Genomic DNA, 21,373 nt, shown 5'->3' with positions numbered 1-21,373 from the left:
CTAGATGGGTACATGAAAGGAGGTTTCCTCCTGCTACCTTGACTTGGAATCCTCCATATGCCTCAATAGGAAAACCTCTTTATTCTATGAGTGATGAATTAATAAAATTTAGTGTGGCCCCACTATCCAACATGACTATGACCCATTTTCCTTAGAGAGTGCCTCGTACCCAAAAATAGTACACCCTAGAGTGCCAAGAAGAGTGAGGGTACCTCCTCAACATACTAGCATGAAAATCCTCTCTAGATGGTTTATGTTAACCTCTTTTGAAGCTTGATATTCTTCTTTGGTTTTTGGTTCCTCTTCATCATCATTGTTTGACATTACCTCAATGCAATGGACCTTTCACTTTCCTAAGCATCGTTTTCCTAGTTCCCATGACTCCTTACAATTAAAACAAGTCTTCTTCCTCCTCAAATCTTGTCTCATGGCTTCATCCATTGATATCTTATTTGGAGAGAGCTTGATGTCTTTCTCCTTCAGAGTGAGGGGGCAACTAGTATGAGTGTGCTGGGATTAAAACCCTTCACCAGACCCTTTAAGGGCTCAGTCAATCCATCCATGAATAAGAGAACAAGTCTTCTCTCTAAAATGTATGTCATTAGTATTTATAGTCTCTAAAATTTTGTGATGTAGCTCTCCACTAATCCAATTTTCTTTAGTTGTGCCAACTCCTTGAAGTTGAGCTCCATATCCTTTCCATTAAAGTAATCAATAAGTGTCTCTATCAAGTCAAAATTTGAAGTGACTCGATCAAGACTGAGGGTGACCATCCCATGGTACCACCATTCAAGAGTGAATCCCTCCAAGTGAAGTGTTGCAAACTTGATTCTCTCTTCTTCAAGCATGGGGTTGAGCTAGAAGTATGTATCAGCCATCTAAATCCATGCTCATGTTGATGACGGCCCAGATCTATCAAAGCATTATAGGTTTATGTTTCCTATCTTTCATTTATTATCATCATTGTAATGACCTTGCCTCTTAGAATACCTCATCTACAAATCTACATAATCCTTGAAGGATAATTCAGCTCCAAATCTAGCATCAAACTAGTCTTGTTAGAATTGATCTTGCATCTCAAGGAAGGTGGGATTTTGTTCCCCATCTTTTTCTAGCCATTATGAAAATGTTAGAATCATTTTTCATGTGTGGGAATGCTCTATGTGAATCCTCTCATTGACAGGATTATCAATGTGCACATTATGTCTTCCATTTGTCCTTCCTTCTGCCAAAATTTGAAGGGTCTGGTCAATTTTATCTTACCCCTTTTCCAAGGTCTCATCAAGAATTTATTTTCTATTCAACAGAGTTTCACTTATTTTTTATTGTCCTCTTGTTAGCTCCCTTATAATTTGCATCATCTTAATGCTTGATCCACCCATCCTTCTTATTGATCAAGATCTTGGTGGCATCCAAGTCAGTGACAGAATGGAAAGATCACCAGCTCTAATAACACTAAAATGTTTTTTGTAGGTGATCTCTATCTGAAGGTGTTTCAATCTAGAGGTGATTGTTGAAGTTGATGAAAGATCAACTCCACAGCTTTCAAGAATCACTTGCATGTAAACACATGTCATCGAAAGAGAGAACCAAAAGCTATGGAGGCTAGAATTGCCAGATCCATAGATGAGACATTCTTAATGAGAAAAAGAGAGATTTCTATAATCAAAAGTGAATTAATAAAATTAAAAAGAGATAAATCCTTATTAAAGGAGATCAAAACCCTAACAAGTAAAACTTAGTTTACATGATAATAATTAATTATTATATGTCTAAAGTTTAGCTTAAGTAAACTAGAGGTAATAAGTGACTTGATAATTAAATCAATATGATTTAATTAATAAGAAAATACTTTATTACTTTAACACCATCCCCCCCTTAAGATAAACTTAGGGTGTAGCTAAAAAACTAGAAACTACTACTAAAAGAAGAATTGGTTCCTGACAACAAATTGTAATGAGGTATCCAAGGACAACCAAATCTCTAAATAGAGGAGAAATAGAAAAAACCACATGGGAAAAACTCTACTCCAAAAAGAGATCAAAATAAAATATTCTAGGAGATAGGAACAAAAGGATGATCGTGAAGAGCACCACTGAAGCATAAAGCTGCAAACACTACCAAATTGCTAATCTGAAGAACCTCCACTATATAGAATATGCCCAGATAGAGAAGACTAAGTTTGAAGAGTTGATCAATTGAAGATGAAAGGTATCTTCATGGCCTCCAAAAAAAGGAATGAAAGAATGTCGATATGGTAAATGATCCATCTCACCAAAATGTATAGGTATTTAGCCACTACAACTGCCTAGTACATAGGATCAAATAAAAAATACATAGATCACTCCATCAAACCAAGAAAGAAATAGAACCAACATAACCACCCTATAATACTAAGAGGTTAGACACAAACATTAAAACTGAATGCAATATCTCTTGCAGAAAGAAGAACTAAGAACATCGAGAGTGCAAAAGAAGTACAAACACCTATAATAGCATGTGTCATTGACACATCATGACGCTAATATCATGGAAGGAACACTCACTTGACAAAGGAATATGAAAAATATAACCAACATGAAACCCCCAAGGCACTTTATAATGTAGTGTGAGTACAATAAAAGAAAAAGATGTGTAAGATCCCAAAATGCAATAGAGTGGCACTTTATCTCAGTGTTTTTGCAAAAATACTACTACATGATATCAACAAAGATCAAATGAGACATAAAGCTGATACAAGAGATAGTAGAACCCATGAAAAATCATCTAAAGCAACAAAATTGATCTTCGGACCTTAAATAACCAAGATATCCACCAAAATGCAAAAAAAAAAAAAAAAAACTTGAATGGGATGTGCCTAGAGCAAAATCTCAAAATTAGAACGCCTTGAGATATGACTCTTGGAGTGCAAAATAGAACCTCTGACTTTGACTACATAAAATGGAAACCGAACAACATCAAAAGTCCAAATAAACTACACCATCATGACAGGCTCGAAACCAACTTTTTCACAATATCTTGTTTGCAACATATTGTGTTGGGATGAGAAAGCCTCGATAAATGTGCAAAAATATCAATTTTTAAATCAAAAAATCCCTATTCACATTCTGAAAATCAAAAAATCATTGCAATGTTTTTTATCATCAAATTCCAACTATGTCCAAATTGGACAAATTTTATATGAAAATATGGGTTTTTGGGTGCTCTGAGCTCAACAGTGATGTCAAATTGGGCTCAAAGTGACCCAAAAATTAGTGACCCCCAAATTCAATGCAAAATAACTCTAAAAAATGAAACCCTCTAAAAGAAAAGATGTAGATATGAAAGCCAAGCCAAACTTCTCATAAACTAAACAAGAGCATGAAGATTTGGAGCTCTGATACCATTTTGAAGTTGATGAAAGATCAACCCCATAGCTCCCAAGAATCACCTACATGCAAACACATGTCACTAAAGAGAGAAGCAAAAAGCTATGAAGGTTGAAATTTCCAGATCCATATATGAGACATTATTGATGAGCAAAAAAAAGAAATTGTGATTATAAAAAATGAATTGGTTTTTACAATGAGAGGTCATCCTTATAAAGGAGATTGAAATCCTAAAAAGGTCTAACCTAGGTTGCATCATAGTAATTAATAAAAGAATTAATTATTAGATGCCTAAAGTTTAGCTTAAGAAAACTAAAGTTAATTAAGATATATATAATTACTCTAATGGTGATTATGTCTAGTGTTTTTTGTCCAAAAGTTTCTACCATCTAGAGGTGTCTTCTGTCTGGAGGTGTCTTCTATCCGATGGTGATTCTATCTAAAGTTTTTTTTTTGTCTGAAGGTGATTTATGCCTGGAGGTAATTTATGTTTGGAGGTGCCTTCTGTCTAAAGGTTTCGTTTGTTGAGTGGTGTGGTGTCTATGTGGTCTGTTGTTGCCAAGCATGTAGTGTGTGGTGTGGTGTTCATGTAGTGTGTTGTTGCCAGACATGTGGTTTATGGTGTCCAACATACGATGAGGGTGGAGTACAGAGGGAGATAGTACAACAGATGGAGGGGGTGGTGCATAGAGGTTGGAAAGAGAATACAAACTTAAATGCAAATAATATTAGAACATCAAATCCATCAAATAAATGTTAAACATGAATAGATATTGAATATAGATAACTAATAATTAATACTACCATACAAAGATGGTGTTGTGATTTTCCAGATCTGAAAAAAAGTATTACAGGTGACAGAATATGACAAGGGTTGAATCCCAAGAAAACTAGAAAGCCAAGTGGGGAATATCTTCCACTTATAAAATGGCAAACAATCTAGAACTCCAACTGGAATATGAAAATAATAAAATAATCCAAATCGCATACCTAAAACACCCTACAAGATGACCTTATAAAGGGTTTCAAGGAAGCTTCCCAAAGGATTACAAAAATGTTGATAGGCTAACAAGTTATGACAAAAACAAAATAGTGGGCGCAAGAGATAATATTGATTGTCAACCACATAACCAAAAAAAATTATTTAATAATATTTGGGACATCACATTGAAGGAAAGAAAGATGGCATGCCCATCTAGTAAAATTGAGATGTATATTTTTAATGGAAATGACTTCAAACAATAAAAGTTAAAGATGGAAGATATGCTCATGGATACAGATCTGTGGGATGCAATATCTAAAACAAAACCAAGCAACATGTTTCAAAAAGATTGGGATTTGGAGGATGAAAAACATGAAACAAAACTTTTCTTGGTTAGATGATACATGTCTCTATGGTTACATTTCTACAAACTAAATAGGCAATGGTAGGGAGTGGTACATTGTGTAGATCCTGACTAGCATGTGAATATGACTCGCTCCCTCAACCACATCAAGAATGTCAATCATAAAATAAAATAGACAAGTACACCATACACATGCAAGTATGGGGTAAGTAACCATAGAAACTGGATATAAATCATTTATCTAACTAGCATCATGAAATAACTAAAAGTCACTAAATGAGCATATATTTATCATCATTGAAATAAATCCTAAAATAACTTAAATAACAAAATGACTCAATAGATATATCAACTAAATATGAAATACATTTAATCTAATCTAGTAACCAAGTATCGATAGTCATAAACATAAACCTAAAAATAGACCTAAAAGAATCAAACAATACAATTAGAAAAGTCAAGTAGGGGTAGGCATTACATCCACTCCCCCTAGACTTAGGCTTACTCCTGGAAGTCTACAAGAAAGATAAAACTAAACTAGGAGGAGGCATTATATTCACTCCTAATAGGTTGATTGAAATCATTTGACCAGGTTACATTTAATTGTGTGTATTGTAACCTTTAACAAGGTTGGCCTCTCATAGGGCATCACTTCAGAAGAGTGAAAATGAGTAGCATGTTACTAGTGGTTTTTCCCAAATTGGGTATCCACATAAAATTATTGTGTCAAATGTGTTATTGAATCTGTTATGTTTCATACTTACATTTCTGCAAAGTTGACTTGATAGTAACCTACAAAGTTTAAATGGTTGTATGATCTAATGGATTCATGCATGAATATATTTTATGGATATTGGTTCACTAAGGTGTGAAAAGTTTTATTTGTACATCTTAGACCTTGGATAGCTTATTCACCCCCTCTCAGTTATTCTAAAGTATTCTAACAATTAGTATTAGAGTCATCTACTTAACAGAACTAGTTTGAAGGTACTAGAAGCAAAAAGATCAAGATTTCAAAAAGAGAGGTACCAATCTTAACAGGGACAACTTTCTTACATGGAAACATCTAATGAAGCTACACCTAAAATGTCTTGGAGATCATGCATAATCTACCATTTTTACTGAGCACGTCAATCCTATTAGAGTCCAAACTACCAAAGATCTGAAAAAGAAGAAAGAACACAACCAGGCAATGTTGGAGATTGCCTTTTCCCTAAGCTACATTGAGTTTGATGACATCAATGGTTGTGATAGTGCAAATAATATGTGGGATGCTCTACACACCATTTATGGAGTAGACACAAATGTTCTAAGAGCAAAATCTAAAAATCTTAGAGGTAAGTTGGATGATATGAGAATGTTTCTCAATATTGCTCTATGATAAAGGATATTGTTAATGCTATGAGAGGATCTACTGATAAGATAGATGATGATATTGTACTAAGAAAAAAAATTTAAACATTTTTTCTCATCTATACTATTAGAGTTTCTGCAATACAAGAATTGAGATGTATACCAATTTCTAATCTGACTCTTAAAGGTTTGGTAGGTAGGCTCACTACTTTTGAGCTATCTAAGTTTGACAACTTCAAATTTGACAATGTTGAATCTTTTGTCAAAGCTAAGTTGTCATTAAAGGAACCTAATGAGAAGAAGAAAAAGGTAAAATATATTTCTAGTGACAGTGATACATATGAGAAAGATGTAGAACAACATGAAGCACTACTAGCAAGGAGATTTCATAGAGGTAAAGGAAAATTCATAGGTAAGTTACCTATCATGTGTTTTAATTTCAATGAGGTTGTTCATATTGCTACTAGATGTCTAGAGAAGAAGAACTATAGAGGTGGAGACAAGTACAAAAGTAGAATAGATGAGGATGACAAAAATTACAAAGATAAAGGCAAGAGGTCTTGCTACATTGTAGAAGATGAAACCAAAGATGGATCTAAAGATCATGATGATGGTATGGTGTATGTTGCAATGAAGGATGATTTTGATAAGGATGAGACAATTGCACTAGTGTCTTGTGTGAACATGAATGGCAAATGGATCATTGATAGTGGGTGTTCACATCACATGACTAGAGATAAAAGTAAGTTCATTATATTGAATTATTATGATGGAAATAGTGTAAGGTTTGGTAATGATACACCATATCTAATAAAAGGGAAAGGTTCTATAAAACTCAGAGAAAATATTTTATGTGACAATGCTTATTATGTTGAAGGGTTTAACTATAATTTGTTGAGTGTGTCACAACTAAATAGTTCAGGTTGCAAGGTTAAGTTTGAGAACAAGATTGTTAAGATATATGATACTAATGGAAAACTAATGGGAAAAGGTGATCAAACTAGAGGTAATCTATTCTACCTTGATATGGATGATGCCACTTGTCTAGTTGTAGAATTTGATAATGTGTGGTCATGGCACAAGAGGTTATGTCATGTTAATTTTGGTAACTTGGTTAGTATCAATAACATGAGAAGAGTCAAAGGTTTTCCTAAATTGAAGAAACCTGACAATATAATTTGTAAGAAATGTCAATTAGGAAAAATGACAAAGTCTAATTTTTAGAGTAAGACTCATAACTCTAAAGGAATTTTGGATATTGTTCATACTGACTTGTGTGGACCAATTGATGTGCAAAGATATAAAGGTGATAAGTACATTATGTTATCTGTTGATGATTATTCTAGGATGATAACAATTATGTTTCTAAAATAGAAATTGGATGCTTTCCAAATGTTTAAGTGGTACTTAGCAAGATTTGAGAAGGAAACAGGTACAAGTCAAAAAAATTTGAGATCTGAAAAAGGAGGAGAATTTACATCAAATGAGTTTCATATGTTTTGTAATGAAAAAGGAATCAAAAGAAAGACATTTGCACCTAAGACCCCTCCACAAAATGGAATTGCTAAAATGAGGACAAGATCTGTAATAGACTATGCTAGGACACTCATGATGGAGAAGAATATTGCTTTGAAATATTGGAGAGAGGTTGTAAGTACATCTATCTATACCTTGACCTATGTGCAAGTCAATAAAGATACTCATTCAACAACTTTTGAACTATGGTATGGATAATCACCCATTGTAAAATATTGTAAGGTATTTGGAAGCATGTTTTATATTCTCAAAGATTTCAAAACTGGTAAATTAGATGAAAAAAGTGAAAAGGGTATATTCTTTGGCTATTCCACAAAAAGTGAAGCTTATAAGTGTTTAAATACTAACACTAACAAAGTTGTGAAAAGTGCAAATGTGAAATTTGATGAATATACAAAAGTACATGAGGCTAAACCTATGATGGAACTAGATAAATACAAATCATTTGTATACTTTTATGAAAGTATGCATGCTAATAAAGATGATGTAAATCAAGTTATAAATCAATAGCAAGTTTTAGTGACTGCCAAGTCACATACAATGAATGTCGAGTTGCATTTAGAAACTAAGCTATAGTTAGGTGTCGAGTTACAAAATTAAGTTAAGGCACATTTTGATTTTGAGATTAGTGTACATGAAAAAGGTGTTGAATTACCTAATAGAGAAGTACATAGTGATTCAAAAGTTGATAGACCAAATTAGGAAAATAAACAAGAACCAAGATTCTCAAAGTATATCAAAAGACATCACCCTATTGCACAAATTATTGTAGATAAAGATGCAAGACCAATGATAAGAAATAGGTTGAGAAATGATATGTATTTTCTTAGCATGCATGAACCTAAAATAGTGAAAGATTCCTTAAAAGATATGGACTAGAGTAAAGCCATGAAAGAAAAGATTGAATGGATTGAGAAGAATAAGACATGGACTCTAGCTCCTAGACCAGAAGATAAATATATGATTGGCACCAAGTGGGTGTACAAAAACAAGTTAGATGAAAATCGTGAACTCACAAGGAATAAGGAAAGATTAGTTTGCAAGGGGTATGCACAATAAGAAGGGATATACTATGGAGAAACATTCGCTCCTATTGCAAGATTGGAAGGAGTAAGAACTCTACATACAAACATTACAAATTTTATCAAATGGATGTTAAATCTACATTTCTTAATAGCATATTGGAAAAAGAGGTCTATATAGAACAACTAGAAAGATTTGTTGATGCTAACAACAAAAACATGGCATGTAGACTACATAAAGCTTTATATGGTTTGAAGCAAGAACCAAGAGCATGTTATGAAAGGCTTCACAAGTATCTTGTGAAGATTGGATTTGAGAGGACTAATGATAATAGAAATCTATACTTCAAGATAGAGAAAGGCAAAGGTATTTTACTATCTGAAATTTTTGTTGATGATATCATATTTGAAGGTCAACATACTTTATGTAAAGCTTTAACAAATGAAATGAAGAAAGAATTTGAGATGCCTGTGTTTGGATAGATCAAGTTATTTGTGGGTTTGCAAGTACATCAAATGAAATAAGGTACATACATCACTTAGTCAAAATATATAAAGGAGATACTGAAAACTTTTGGATTGCAAGATTCCAAGCTAGTAAGCACACCTATGGTGATAGGACACAAATTGTCAAAGAATGATGATTTAGCTAAGGTGAATCAAACATTGTTCAAGTATATGATTGGCAAATTACAAAATGTCGTACATAGCAGATTTGATATTGCATTATCTATTGGGATAGTTACAAGATTCTCTGGTATTCCTAGGGAGAATCATTTGATGGTTGTTAATAGATTGATAAAGAGACATCTAAAAGGAACAGAAGATTATGGTCTATACTAAAAGAAAAATGAGAAGTTTGAGTTGAGAGCCTACACTAATGTTGATTAAGCTGGAAATATTTATGATAGAAAGAGCACTAGTGGAGGAGCATTTTTCTTAGGAAAAAGGCTGGTTAAGTGGATTAGCAAGAAAGCAACCTTTTCTTAGGAAAACCAGTAAAACCAACAATAATACCAAAAAGAAAATAATTTTGTGTATTGAAATCTCTCCCTCTATCAGCAACTTTCATCTTCTGTATAGGTAACAAAATTCTGTTCTGATCAATAGACAATCAACTCATCCTTATGACCCCCTCTTGATCACTTCTTATATCTTCCTTAGCACTATTTCCCTCTTACTAGGTAGATTTAATCATTTCTCTCTCTGTCTCTGTAGTAATCAATAGGTACACAATCTCCCTCTAAGTAGATATTTTCTTCCTTCTTCCTTTCTCTATTCTGTTATATCTCCCTCTTTGACAACAATGCCAAAGACATTTCATCTTAATATGCAGATATGAAAATTTTTAGTTTCTCCCTCTGTCACCTAGCTTGTAACTGATCTAAAGCTCCATCTCTTTGATTACTTTAGTCAACTCCTAAAATAAGATCCACCACATTAATGTGTAACATATGTTAATCATCTCAATTGATGCAAGTCACTTCTCATGCTTCTTAAATAGCCTTGGATAGGGGTATCACCCCTATTTTACCTCTTAGATACTCATGAGCATCCTTAAGTAATGTTTTTGTGAAGATAACAGCTATTTTCTCTTTTGTATTCACATATTCCATCTTTGCCTCGTTATCTTGAACTAACTCTCTCAAGTAATGATACTTGATTACAATGTGCTTAGTCTTTGTATGCATCACAAGATTATTTGATATATTTATAGAACTTATTATCACAATAAAGTATCGTAGGTTTAGTGATTTCCTCCTTCATGGTCAATTTGAAAAGTGCCTCAACTATATTTGTGCTCTTGAATCAATAAAGGACATTGATGGTTAATGGTGATCAATGATTTTATGTATTGCATTTAACTTCATATTTAACAAGAATAATTTAATTTTATTATTGGTTAAATATAATTCATGGCATTAGAGCCAAGATGTACTATGTACTTGTATATATTTTCTTGTTCCTAGATCTAGCACATTTACATGTGAAACATAACTTGTTATTCATATGTAATTTTGTAATGTCCCCTTTTCTACCATTCTTTTCAAATGTGTCATCTGTGTGCTAAAATGTTGACACACTTCTACGAGTCATTATATCCAAGATTACTCAAGACTGAGATCTCAAATGCCAACTCCAAGCTCTCTATTCATGGAGTGCAAAGGTTTGTAATGGAGGCCTTTAGTTTGACCTAATTTGTGCCCATGCAAGTACACCATAAATGAGAGATTCAAAGAGAAAAAGAAAGAATGCTAGTCTTCATGATCATCAAATATGCATACAAATGAAGATGCAAGATAATCTAAATGATAACAATGCAAAGTAATGCAAGAAAGGAAATCTAATCTTTGAAAGGAAATAACAATGCAAAATAAATGTATGAAAGAAAATATGACTCTAAGCTAATATGAAAATGCAAGGATGAAGCATGATGATGGAATCCATGGATGCATGAGAGAAGAAGACAAGAAGAGAGAAGTTGCAATGAAGCTCTAATTTCCAAACCCTAATGCTCAAACTCCTCCAAAATTGATCTCCAAACATGAAGCATAACAATACTATAGCAATTAACATCTATTATCCTTCTTCCTATTCTTCTTTTTTATATTTATTTATTTATTTATGAAATGAAATGAAATGAAATGAAATGAAATGAAATGAAATGAAATGAAATGAAATGAAATGAGAAGGAGAGGGCTCCCTATATAGTCAATTGTGGAGGTGGGAGGCTTCTCACAACTAATACGGTATAATAAGGCTTGATCCATGTGAGACCTAATTCCACCAATAAGAAAAGAGGAGTGTTTGACAAGAAAGTGGAAAGAGGAAATTAAGGAATCCCACTTAGTAATATGTGCATTCAAGTGTAGAGAAAAAAAGTTTATTTATTTTTATTTAATTTATTTCCTTTTTTCATCACAAAGAGATATTTAAGTGGGGATTTCATTTAATTAAAAGGGAGCAAGTTCTTTTAATTAAATAGGAGTTATTTTATTTAATTAAAAGAGAATTTTTATTTTAATTAAATAAGACTTAGAATAAGATGATCAAACCTTAGGCAATATTAAAATAATTAAATTAATTTCAATTTGTTCAAGGAAAATGATTTGAATTGATTCAATAAAATATTGCTATGCATTGATTTAGGAAATGATAAATTGAAGAATGGGGTCCCATAGTCTAGGTGACCATTTCAGGGTGCATACATCATCAACCCTATACATCATGATTCCACAGGCTGACCAGGACAATACAAGGGTTAGTCTGGGATTTGGTCTAGGCACTTCCACTTCTAGGCCAATTGGAGTTATTTTAATAGGGTTTTCAGATACTTATTATTTATAGTAAGTCAACAAGGTTCAATCTTTTGAATTTTTTGGTATTGGACTTGAAGTGTATCATCAAGAGCTTTCCTTCAAGCTATCGCAAATGGTTTTATGAGTTTCTTTGATCATTTATTTTCATGCCAGGAGATTTAACCATCTATTATTATGCCACTTTATTCTTAAAAAGCATATACTAATTTAAGGTGGTTCATAAAAGTCACAAAGATAAATACAAAGAGAGAGGCCATGGAAATTAAAGAGTGGTGTATTTTTTATTAAGTAGAAAACAAGTTTTGAAGGAACCCCAAAACAAAGAAAAAAACAAATTTTAGAGAGACATGAAACCTCACAACTAAATATATTCAAGACTACTCACTATATGAGATAGGAAAAAACTAAGAAAAGCGGGCAAATCAATGAGCTCCCCCCACCAAGACATGATATTGTGTGAGAAGAAAAAATTCCCAAGAATAACCAACATGCAACCCAAACCCACCAAACAAAACTAAGATTCAACCTTCCATTTATACTTATGGAAATGAAGGCTAATATCAAAAGAGACTTAGGAGATTTAGATCTCTTATTTTTTATTGAAATTAAACCCTCTTCCACCCTAGCGGCAACATCCTTCCTTGAAATCAAATCCAACATCTAACTTCCTCCATCTTGGGAGGGATCATAAGATCCCAAGGAAGAGAATAGTGGTATAAGATGTGAATCTTATGTTGCTTCTTTATAGGGGGTCAAAACAACTTTTGACACTTAAAAATAAAAATATTTATGTATAGTTTTAGACAGAGATTGCATCTTAAAGGTTGTTGAAATAAGTATTAAACAATTAAGGGGAAAATATTTAATTATTTAACAATTGATTCTTTGAGGTAGATGTTGATTTGACATTTGAGAACCCATTTTTTTAATTAGATGAGGAATATCATTCTGATTGACATGATGAGGATGCGATTGATTGCAAAATTTGGGACCCAGGTACAATTACTAGTTATGAGTATTGATTGTAGGACTGGAGTGATGGGATGATTTCCTAAGCTAGTATTATTGTTCAATCTTCAATCAACTTATAAATGGTTTCAAATTCTAGCTTATACAAAACTTGGATAGATTTTATGCTTCAACGATTAAGGGTTGATGAGAGTTATAGCTTGATCATAGGGAATGGGTCTTTAGTCCTTCCTTACACATGACACCTATATACTTAGGGGCATTTCATATTCATTATGGTAGTACTAGCCTTCCCACGCCCTTGGCATTGAGTTTAGCTCTTTCATAGTTTGATTCCCAATTGGTTATTTAGGATTGATGGTTATGATTTATTGTACGAAGGGTGGTATGAATTTCCATGGGAGTCTCTTACAAATGGAGGGTTATCTAGATTGATAGCACCTTGATATATTTCTAGCCACTCATATTTGATCGATGTGATAGCCTAATCATTTAGGGTCCTAGTACTAGTATGATGATGCATTATTGATGTGGGGCAGTGATGATTTGCTTTACCTTTCAGGACATGTTTGTATTAGAGTAGCACAATATCAAGGTGGATAAATCCCATGGAGGTCGATATGGGGTCTAGGTATATTAGTCACAATAGGAAAATGATAATTTCTTGAAGCAAACAATCTTTGAGAAGGATGGAATATATTGTCCTATTTTTCAATGCAAGGGTTTTGCATGTAACCACTGCTTCACTCATCATATCATCCTACTAGTGGCCTCAAAAATCCTCCAAAACATCCTCATTATTGCAATGTAATAAAAGTATCACCCAACTCACCACTCTATGTACCACCATATTTTTGGTGCACAAAACAATGTAGGGAGTTTAAAGTCTTTGAGCAATACTATCTATTACACCATTATTTTCAAATGAATCATTAGCCCTATTCAACATGATTCTATACAATAACCAGGACAACATAAGGGTCAGTATGGGATTTTTGACCTAGGAAATTTCAATTCCACAAAAATTAGAGTTTTTTTGATAGGGTTTTCCAATACTTATTGTTCATAGTAAGTCAACAAGATTCAATTTTTTGCCCTTTTTAGTATTGGACTTGGAGCATGCACATGGTTTTCCAAGTTTTTTGATGCCAAAAGATTTTATAGGCTATTATAAAACCCACTTTTTTTCATGGATAATATTAATTTATAGTGGGTTAATAAAAGTCAAAAATATGAAGAGAAGGGGCAAGGAAAGTGAAGTCACAAGGATGTGTTACAAAATGGACTTTTAGAGGCTCATTCTCTTCATGATTTAATATTGGTTTTTGTTGGAGAAACTTGGAAGTGTTTAGCTTTCATTTTTAGAACCTAGGGATGGAAACCTTCAAGCTAATTCATGAACTTAATGCAAACCCAATTCATCAGTTGTAGTGAACTCACATATAAACTTACAGGTTTTGTTCTAGTGTTCATCAATCTAACTACTATTGTTTTTAAAATAAAATTATATGAGGTTATTGTATAGTTTTTCATTGAGGGTTTAAACAGTTTTTAAGGGGAGCCAAAACCCCATAAAGTTTACAAAATATATAGCAATAAACCTCCAAAATGGATCAAAGCTAGACATAACCACCAAGCTCACAGAAAATTGAGAAAACAAGCCAATGTTAGCACAAACCTAACCATCAAACCAAGATAGATCCAATAGCTACAAAACCAACAGAAGACAAAATAATAGCTATAGAACTGACACTGGTAAAAAACCTAGTACGAAAAACCTCCTCCAACACAGGGGAACCCATAATAGCAGCAAAGGAATCGAGATACACATCCAAAGACTAAAGACCACCAATCACTACAAGGCATCCATGAGAATAATTGGCACACCCTACAAGAATAGAACCAGTGCCAGTGCCAACAACAACAACAACCAAACTTGTGACATCACTACCTCTAGCAACACAAGTTGCATCAATCAAAGTAGGAACAGTTAGAAAAATCTCAACATCAGGGGAAACCTTTGCGCCCTTCTTAGAAATAGTATAGTGTTCAAAAGAAGACCCCTTCCACCAAGAAGAAGCCCTTCTAGACTTAGTCCTCTATAAACCACTTTTAGCCACCAAATGCCTACTTTTGTAGCCTTTTCTACATCTGAAGTGGATCTTTCATTGTCCAAATTTTGAACACAACTCCCATTAGGAAGCACAACTTTAAATTTCTTAGGGAAACCCTTAGAAATATCTACCTCAACAAGGGTTCTTGAATAACTCAAATGCAAAATATTTGATGATACTTTATCAACCATCAAGAAATGACCAATCGATTCACCCATAGCTTCCAATAGGGAATCAACCCAAAGATGAAGATGAAGGTAGATAAGCCTAACCCAAATCAAAAACTTGGTAAAATATTTAGTAGCAAGGGAAAAATTAGGATGCCACGGTTTCACCATCAATGGGTGGTGCTAAGACGACCAAGAAAAAGAAGAGGCATAAAGGATGTTCTTTTGATCCTCAATATCATCAAACTTAGCAATAAAAAAACCTCGTGGCCATGGGGAAAATATGGATAGTACCTAATAAAATAGGTCCCCACCTTGCGAATATCCATCGATGTAAGTTTGAAAGATTCAGCCATAGGCCTTGGAAGCAACAAATCATAGCATCAGTTATAAGGTTGTTTGAAGCAAGCATAATACCATTCACCTAATCCTCCTCCAAATAGATAAAGAATGGAGAATGGACAAGATTCCTTAGGTAAAGAGTCTAATCCACCGCTATGAGCAACCAACTCACTCACAACCCTAGAAGCATATGACAAAAAACCACCAGGCATCCTAACTCCATCACACGTGCTAGTCCCAACACTCACAACAAAAAACCTAGCTCTAGCACCATCAACCGCACCAACACTCAATCTAGAAACACTAGAGCAACTGACAAAAGACTAGAGCCTAGCACCAATACCCATACCAATGCCAGCACCAAAACCAAGACCAACACCCACTACAACACTCTTGTCAATGCTCAAACTAGAAACTCCAGAGCCAACAATGGCACCAATTGTCAGCAAAGCACTAGTGCTAGCTCCCACACCAACACCAACCCTTGAACCTACTCCAGCCCCTAAACAAGCTACACTAGAGCCAAGAAAATCACCAAAAAACACCAAAACCAAAGTGTTAGAAACAACATCATCATCAACACTAAAACCAAACCCATTTCCATCTCCATCACTAAAAACAACTGATCCAACCATACCACCAATAATCGTAGCAAAAGCCAAGACCCAAGCAGCAACAATTGTGCTAGTGCTAGCACCACGACCATTTTTAGTGTCAGCTCTAGACCTACCATATTATTATTGTTTTTATTATTTTTATTATTTTTATTATTATTAAGGTTACTATATAGTTGGTTATAAAATAAAATTACAATTTGAGACTATCTATATGAGTGATTGTTGGATTTAAATATCAAATCTATTGCATGCAAATATTGTTTTAAATTAGAGAAAATTTTGGAAAGACATCCAGCTGGGATATTACAAATTTCATTTCATTTCATTTCAAAAAATTTGTTAAACTCGACCATTTATTTAAAATCATGTCTTTTTGATATGTTTTGATAGGGTTTTAAGTTCCTCAAAGTTGGATGTTTATCTCTATCATGATTTTGCACTTTGAACATTAATCCCAGAAGCTTTGTTTAACAGTGAATATTTCATGACCCATTGACTATTTTGAAGAAATGGTCATACCACTGCATTCTAGTCATAAATAACATCTTATGTTAGCAATTTAAGGTCCTGATGAATTCATTTGATATTTTTTCAAAGTTGATTATATTCACAAAAAGCTTAAAATTGTCTAGTTGTCTTTTATGACAATTTACCAATAGCCTGCTTTGACTAATCATAACTTTGACCCAATTCACCCTAGTGAGATAATTCATTTTCCCTTGCATTTTAGGGGTCAAAGACATGTAATGTTTCAGATTTGAGCATATGACAAATCTATTTGACTAGTTTTCAAATGTGATTCCAAATGTAATTTCTAAGGTTTTATTGGTAACCAATTGTGTAGATTAGTCAACAGGCTTCTTCAAGATGTTATAACTTTGAATCTATGATAAATGAAACCAAACAAATTTCACCACTTTGTTCTATACTGAAAATGATTTCCCCATGTCAGATTACAAGTTTCCATCAATCAGTTTGCACAATTTCTTAAGGCCATTCCATATGCTAAAACCTTTGTTTTGTCAGGTTGTCCAATTCTACAAATCCACGTAGTCAACTTTGACAAAATGCCAAATTCATTCAACTATTCATCCTAAGTTGAAATCGCACATTCATACCCTTAACATGAAAGTCAATCAATGCCCTAGATTTCATTTCCCCAAGTGATTATTTGACTAGTTTTCCAGGTCAAAATCACATGCATTTTTCTATTTCTAACATGTTTGCAGGATTAGTTTCAAATGAGAAACTTCAATGGTCAATATCTTTTGACCCAGATGTTGTCATTAGATGAAAATTTGCAAAGTTGGAGTTTGTGGACCAAAGAAAAAGTGTGCCATGTGCCAAAGCTTGGTCAGGTGTTTTTGTTAGCTTTTAAGGCTAGTATGATGACCTCTCAATACAAGTCAAAGGTAGATTACAAATTTAAGTGAGAACGGAAAGCATTTCATCCAATGATATTGGAAAAAATTAAAAAACATTACAAAGTGTTACCCGATTCTATATGTGTTTCATATTGTTCATGAGTTCTTAAAGCGAGAGCTTTCTTTATTAAGGGAGTATCCAAGTTTTTGAAAGTAATACCTATAGAGTGTTCTGATAATCAGGGATAACTTTAAGGAACCGCCCCCCTCCCAAAATTTATAAAATTGTGGCGAATCACATGTCATTTGGGTGAAAAAAAATTAATAGTGTTGGCGAATTATGCGTCAATGGATGGATATTTGGTGGCAATTTTTTTAATAGTTTAGACAATTTTTATAAAATAATGGTGATTATAATTTTTGTTTTTAATAAAATTATTAATATTGATGGCGAATTATGTTTTGAAATATGGATATTGGTTGGCGAATATTTTAATAACCGATACCTTTTTTATAAAAAGGTGGCGAAATTATTTTCCAAATAATTGAATTAATTTATTTGTTATGGCGAATGGTTTTCAGAAAGTTATAGTTGGTATGGCTATTTTCAAAAGATGGGAAATAAGTAGCCTAACCTAACATACCAACTTACATAAATTATTGGCCACTACCACTGTAATTATGTTAAATGTATTATTTGAGAACTCAGACCGTCTGATGATCCAAGATCAATGGTTGAGGTTTAATTTCGGCCAACATTTCTTGAAGGAAGAAGAATTGTCGAGGTAGTCACCAAAATGTTGACACGTATCAAGGTAAGTTGTATGCGGAGTACAATGCACCCGAAAAGAATTAAATGCCATGTCAGTGATAGTGACATTCTCTCGCTAGTATGTGAAGCCTCGACCTTGTTCAAGTGTCTAGAATGGTGACACGTTTCTATCCAGCGTGTATCACTTAAGTTGCAGGAGATAGTATATTGATGTCTTGTCACTATTAATTACAATTTACAATTGGCCTTTTCCATCGGCGAAGTGGCTTCGCATGCATTACAGGACATGTCACAGTCCACTAGCAGTAGTACTATTACTATTAGTCTTAATTACAATTGGCCTTTTCCATCGGTTAAGTGGCTTCACACGCATTACAGGACAATGGACGGTATTAGTGTTTAATTACAATTGGCCTTTTCAACACGTACTTGCAATTATGTTCAAGATTTGAGAATATTTTCTAATTTAATGTAATTGAATTGGCAGTCGGATGGAAACAAACAAATAATCCCTGGCACCCTGCCCACCAAGCTTATTTATAGGCGTTTGAGCTAATTCTTTCATCATTGCTCATCTCAGTTTTGGTAGTCGATAGGTCTAGTTTGTTAATTGTTTGTTAATTGTTTGGTGTTAGTTTGAACTTTGCAGTAAAGATGGACAACCCTATTCGCCTAAGATGCATTTTGGAAGAGGAGCAGAAGGCCTTTCTAGGTCGTGTTCCTGAGGAAAACCTCTTGTCAATTTGCAATGAGGTTGTTCCATGCTCTGGTGTGAAGTTTGTTATTGCTGTTGTCAAAATGGTTCTGGGGCGTGAGTTTTTGAAGAATGAGAATCGGTATCGTGTCAATAGTGATATTACGTCACAATTTCTAGCCTCCCTGCTTGACCTCGGAGAAGCAAGGGTCGAAATTCTACTGCTCCTAAGGAAGATTTTTAAAGTAGTATATTTGGGCAATGACATTGAAATTGTCGCTCATGCAGTTTCAGGAGTGGGGATCCCTTGGGCGGGTGAAGTCCACAAGCTTCTGGAACCTGGCCAGAATGTGGTCCTGCAACCATTTTTACTGGGCTTCACTGCTGGGCAGTTGCAGCACAATAGGAAATACGCAAGAATTGGGTTGAATTTTCTTTGAAAATGGTTTTTCCTAGATGAAGTGGAAGATGGCAACAACTGGCTACAAGAATTCGCAACCATTGTCAATTCTGGTGGTTTCTACAATGAATAGTATAGTACTTCTAGAGTCTAGGGTTTTCCCCCGATTTTGTAAATTTATAAATTTCAAGAAATATCAATGAAATTTCTCAGAGTTTCAGTTCCATATAAAATTTTATTTCATTGTTTTAACTTCTTATGCTTACTTATGCAACATTGCAATATTTTACATTTTTTAATTTTCTATTGAATTATTTATAAAAGCTTATGTGAATATAAAATATTATTAGTAAACTAATGGAATCACCTAGTTCCATATTAGTTCTATAATCTAAAAATTTCATTGATATACCAATGTTTGCAAAAGGTTTATTAATTTGCATATCAAATATTGGTTAAAATAAATACAAAAATTTACTAATTTTAATTTCAATTAAAATAAATTCTAATTAGGTACAAAATAATTTAAATATTTTATTAGAATATATATAATTATACAAATATACATTTAAAATAGTTTACTAAATTATTTAATTTTAATTTTTAATAACCAAGTTAGTGAAGAAGGTTCTAACCAATCCTTCTCTAGATTTAAAATTGTATAATTTATAGATTATTGCATATCAAAATGTTATCAAAATCACCTAGCTTAGGATTAACCCAATAAACTCTCTTTTCTTGAATTATTAATTTTTTTAATAATATAATTATTTCTTATTCAATTTACAAATTGTGATATTGAAATCTATGTAAAAGAAAATTTATGTCAAAAAGTATGCGAGAATCTAGCCGAAAATAAATGAACATGGAGATAGCCTCCGAGAAAAGAGGTCTTATAACACTAAATAAAAAGAACCAATTATCATTCAGATAAATAGTATAGATAATATATGAGAATAATAAATTTATATAAAAACTTTAGAAATATTTGATAAAAAGAAAAATAGTTCATTTTCATTGGTTGGTTGATTCTAAACTAATTCACTTATTGTGCAAACTGAATGCAATGGTACTAGCCTACTGGCAAGTACAATAATATACTAACTATACTCATAATTTAATGGGAGTGGGACCCACAACCTACGGGGCCACCACACCATTCACTGGTACCATTGGATGTTTATAGATCAATGACCAAAGTTGAGTTTCGGGATGAAAGGAAAAAGAAACCCTGTCATTTCAAACACATCCCGAAAACATGACACGTGTCACTAAACTCCTCAATCGACCAACAAATAACAATGTAGTTTCAATTTGGTGATGATGTGAGACTAACACGTCTGACTCGTGATGCGAGTCATCATGATACCTGACTACCTTAGTTAATGGGAGTGGGACCCATGACCCACGGGGCCACCACACCATTCACTGGTGCTGTTGGATGTTTATAGATCAACGACAGAAGTTAAGTGTCGGGATGAAAGAAAAAAGAAACCCTGTCATTTCAAACGTGTCCTGGAAACATGACACATGTCACTAAACTCCTCAGTCAACCAACAAATAACAATGTAGTTTCAATTTGGTGATGACGTGACACTGACACGTCTAACTCGTGATGTGAGTCATCTTGATACCTAACTACCATAGTTAATGGGAGTGGGAACCATGACCCACGGGGCCACCACACCATTCACCGGTGCCATTGGATGTTAATAGATCAACGACCGAAGTTGAGTTTCAGGATGAAAAGGAAAAAGAAACCCTGTGATTTCAAATGTGTCTCGAAAACATGACACGTGTCACTGCTCAGTTAACACATTGACATAATCACATTCCACTTGCAGTTAACAGTGACGTTATGAATGACATTAATACATTATGACAGGTTAGGTAACACTAGTGGTCCACGATTCCACTCACATTTATACTGAAAGTCTACTGTGTGAAAAGTGTATCGACTATAGACTATAGAGTACAGATTGTACAATT

Source organism: Cupressus sempervirens, chromosome 3, assembly GCF_028749045.1.
Source record: "Cupressus sempervirens isolate cs-2001-9-10 chromosome 3, ASM2874904v1, whole genome shotgun sequence".
NCBI classification, from domain to species: Eukaryota; Viridiplantae; Streptophyta; class Pinopsida; order Cupressales; family Cupressaceae; genus Cupressus; species Cupressus sempervirens.
This window is presented reverse-complemented; position numbering follows the sequence as displayed.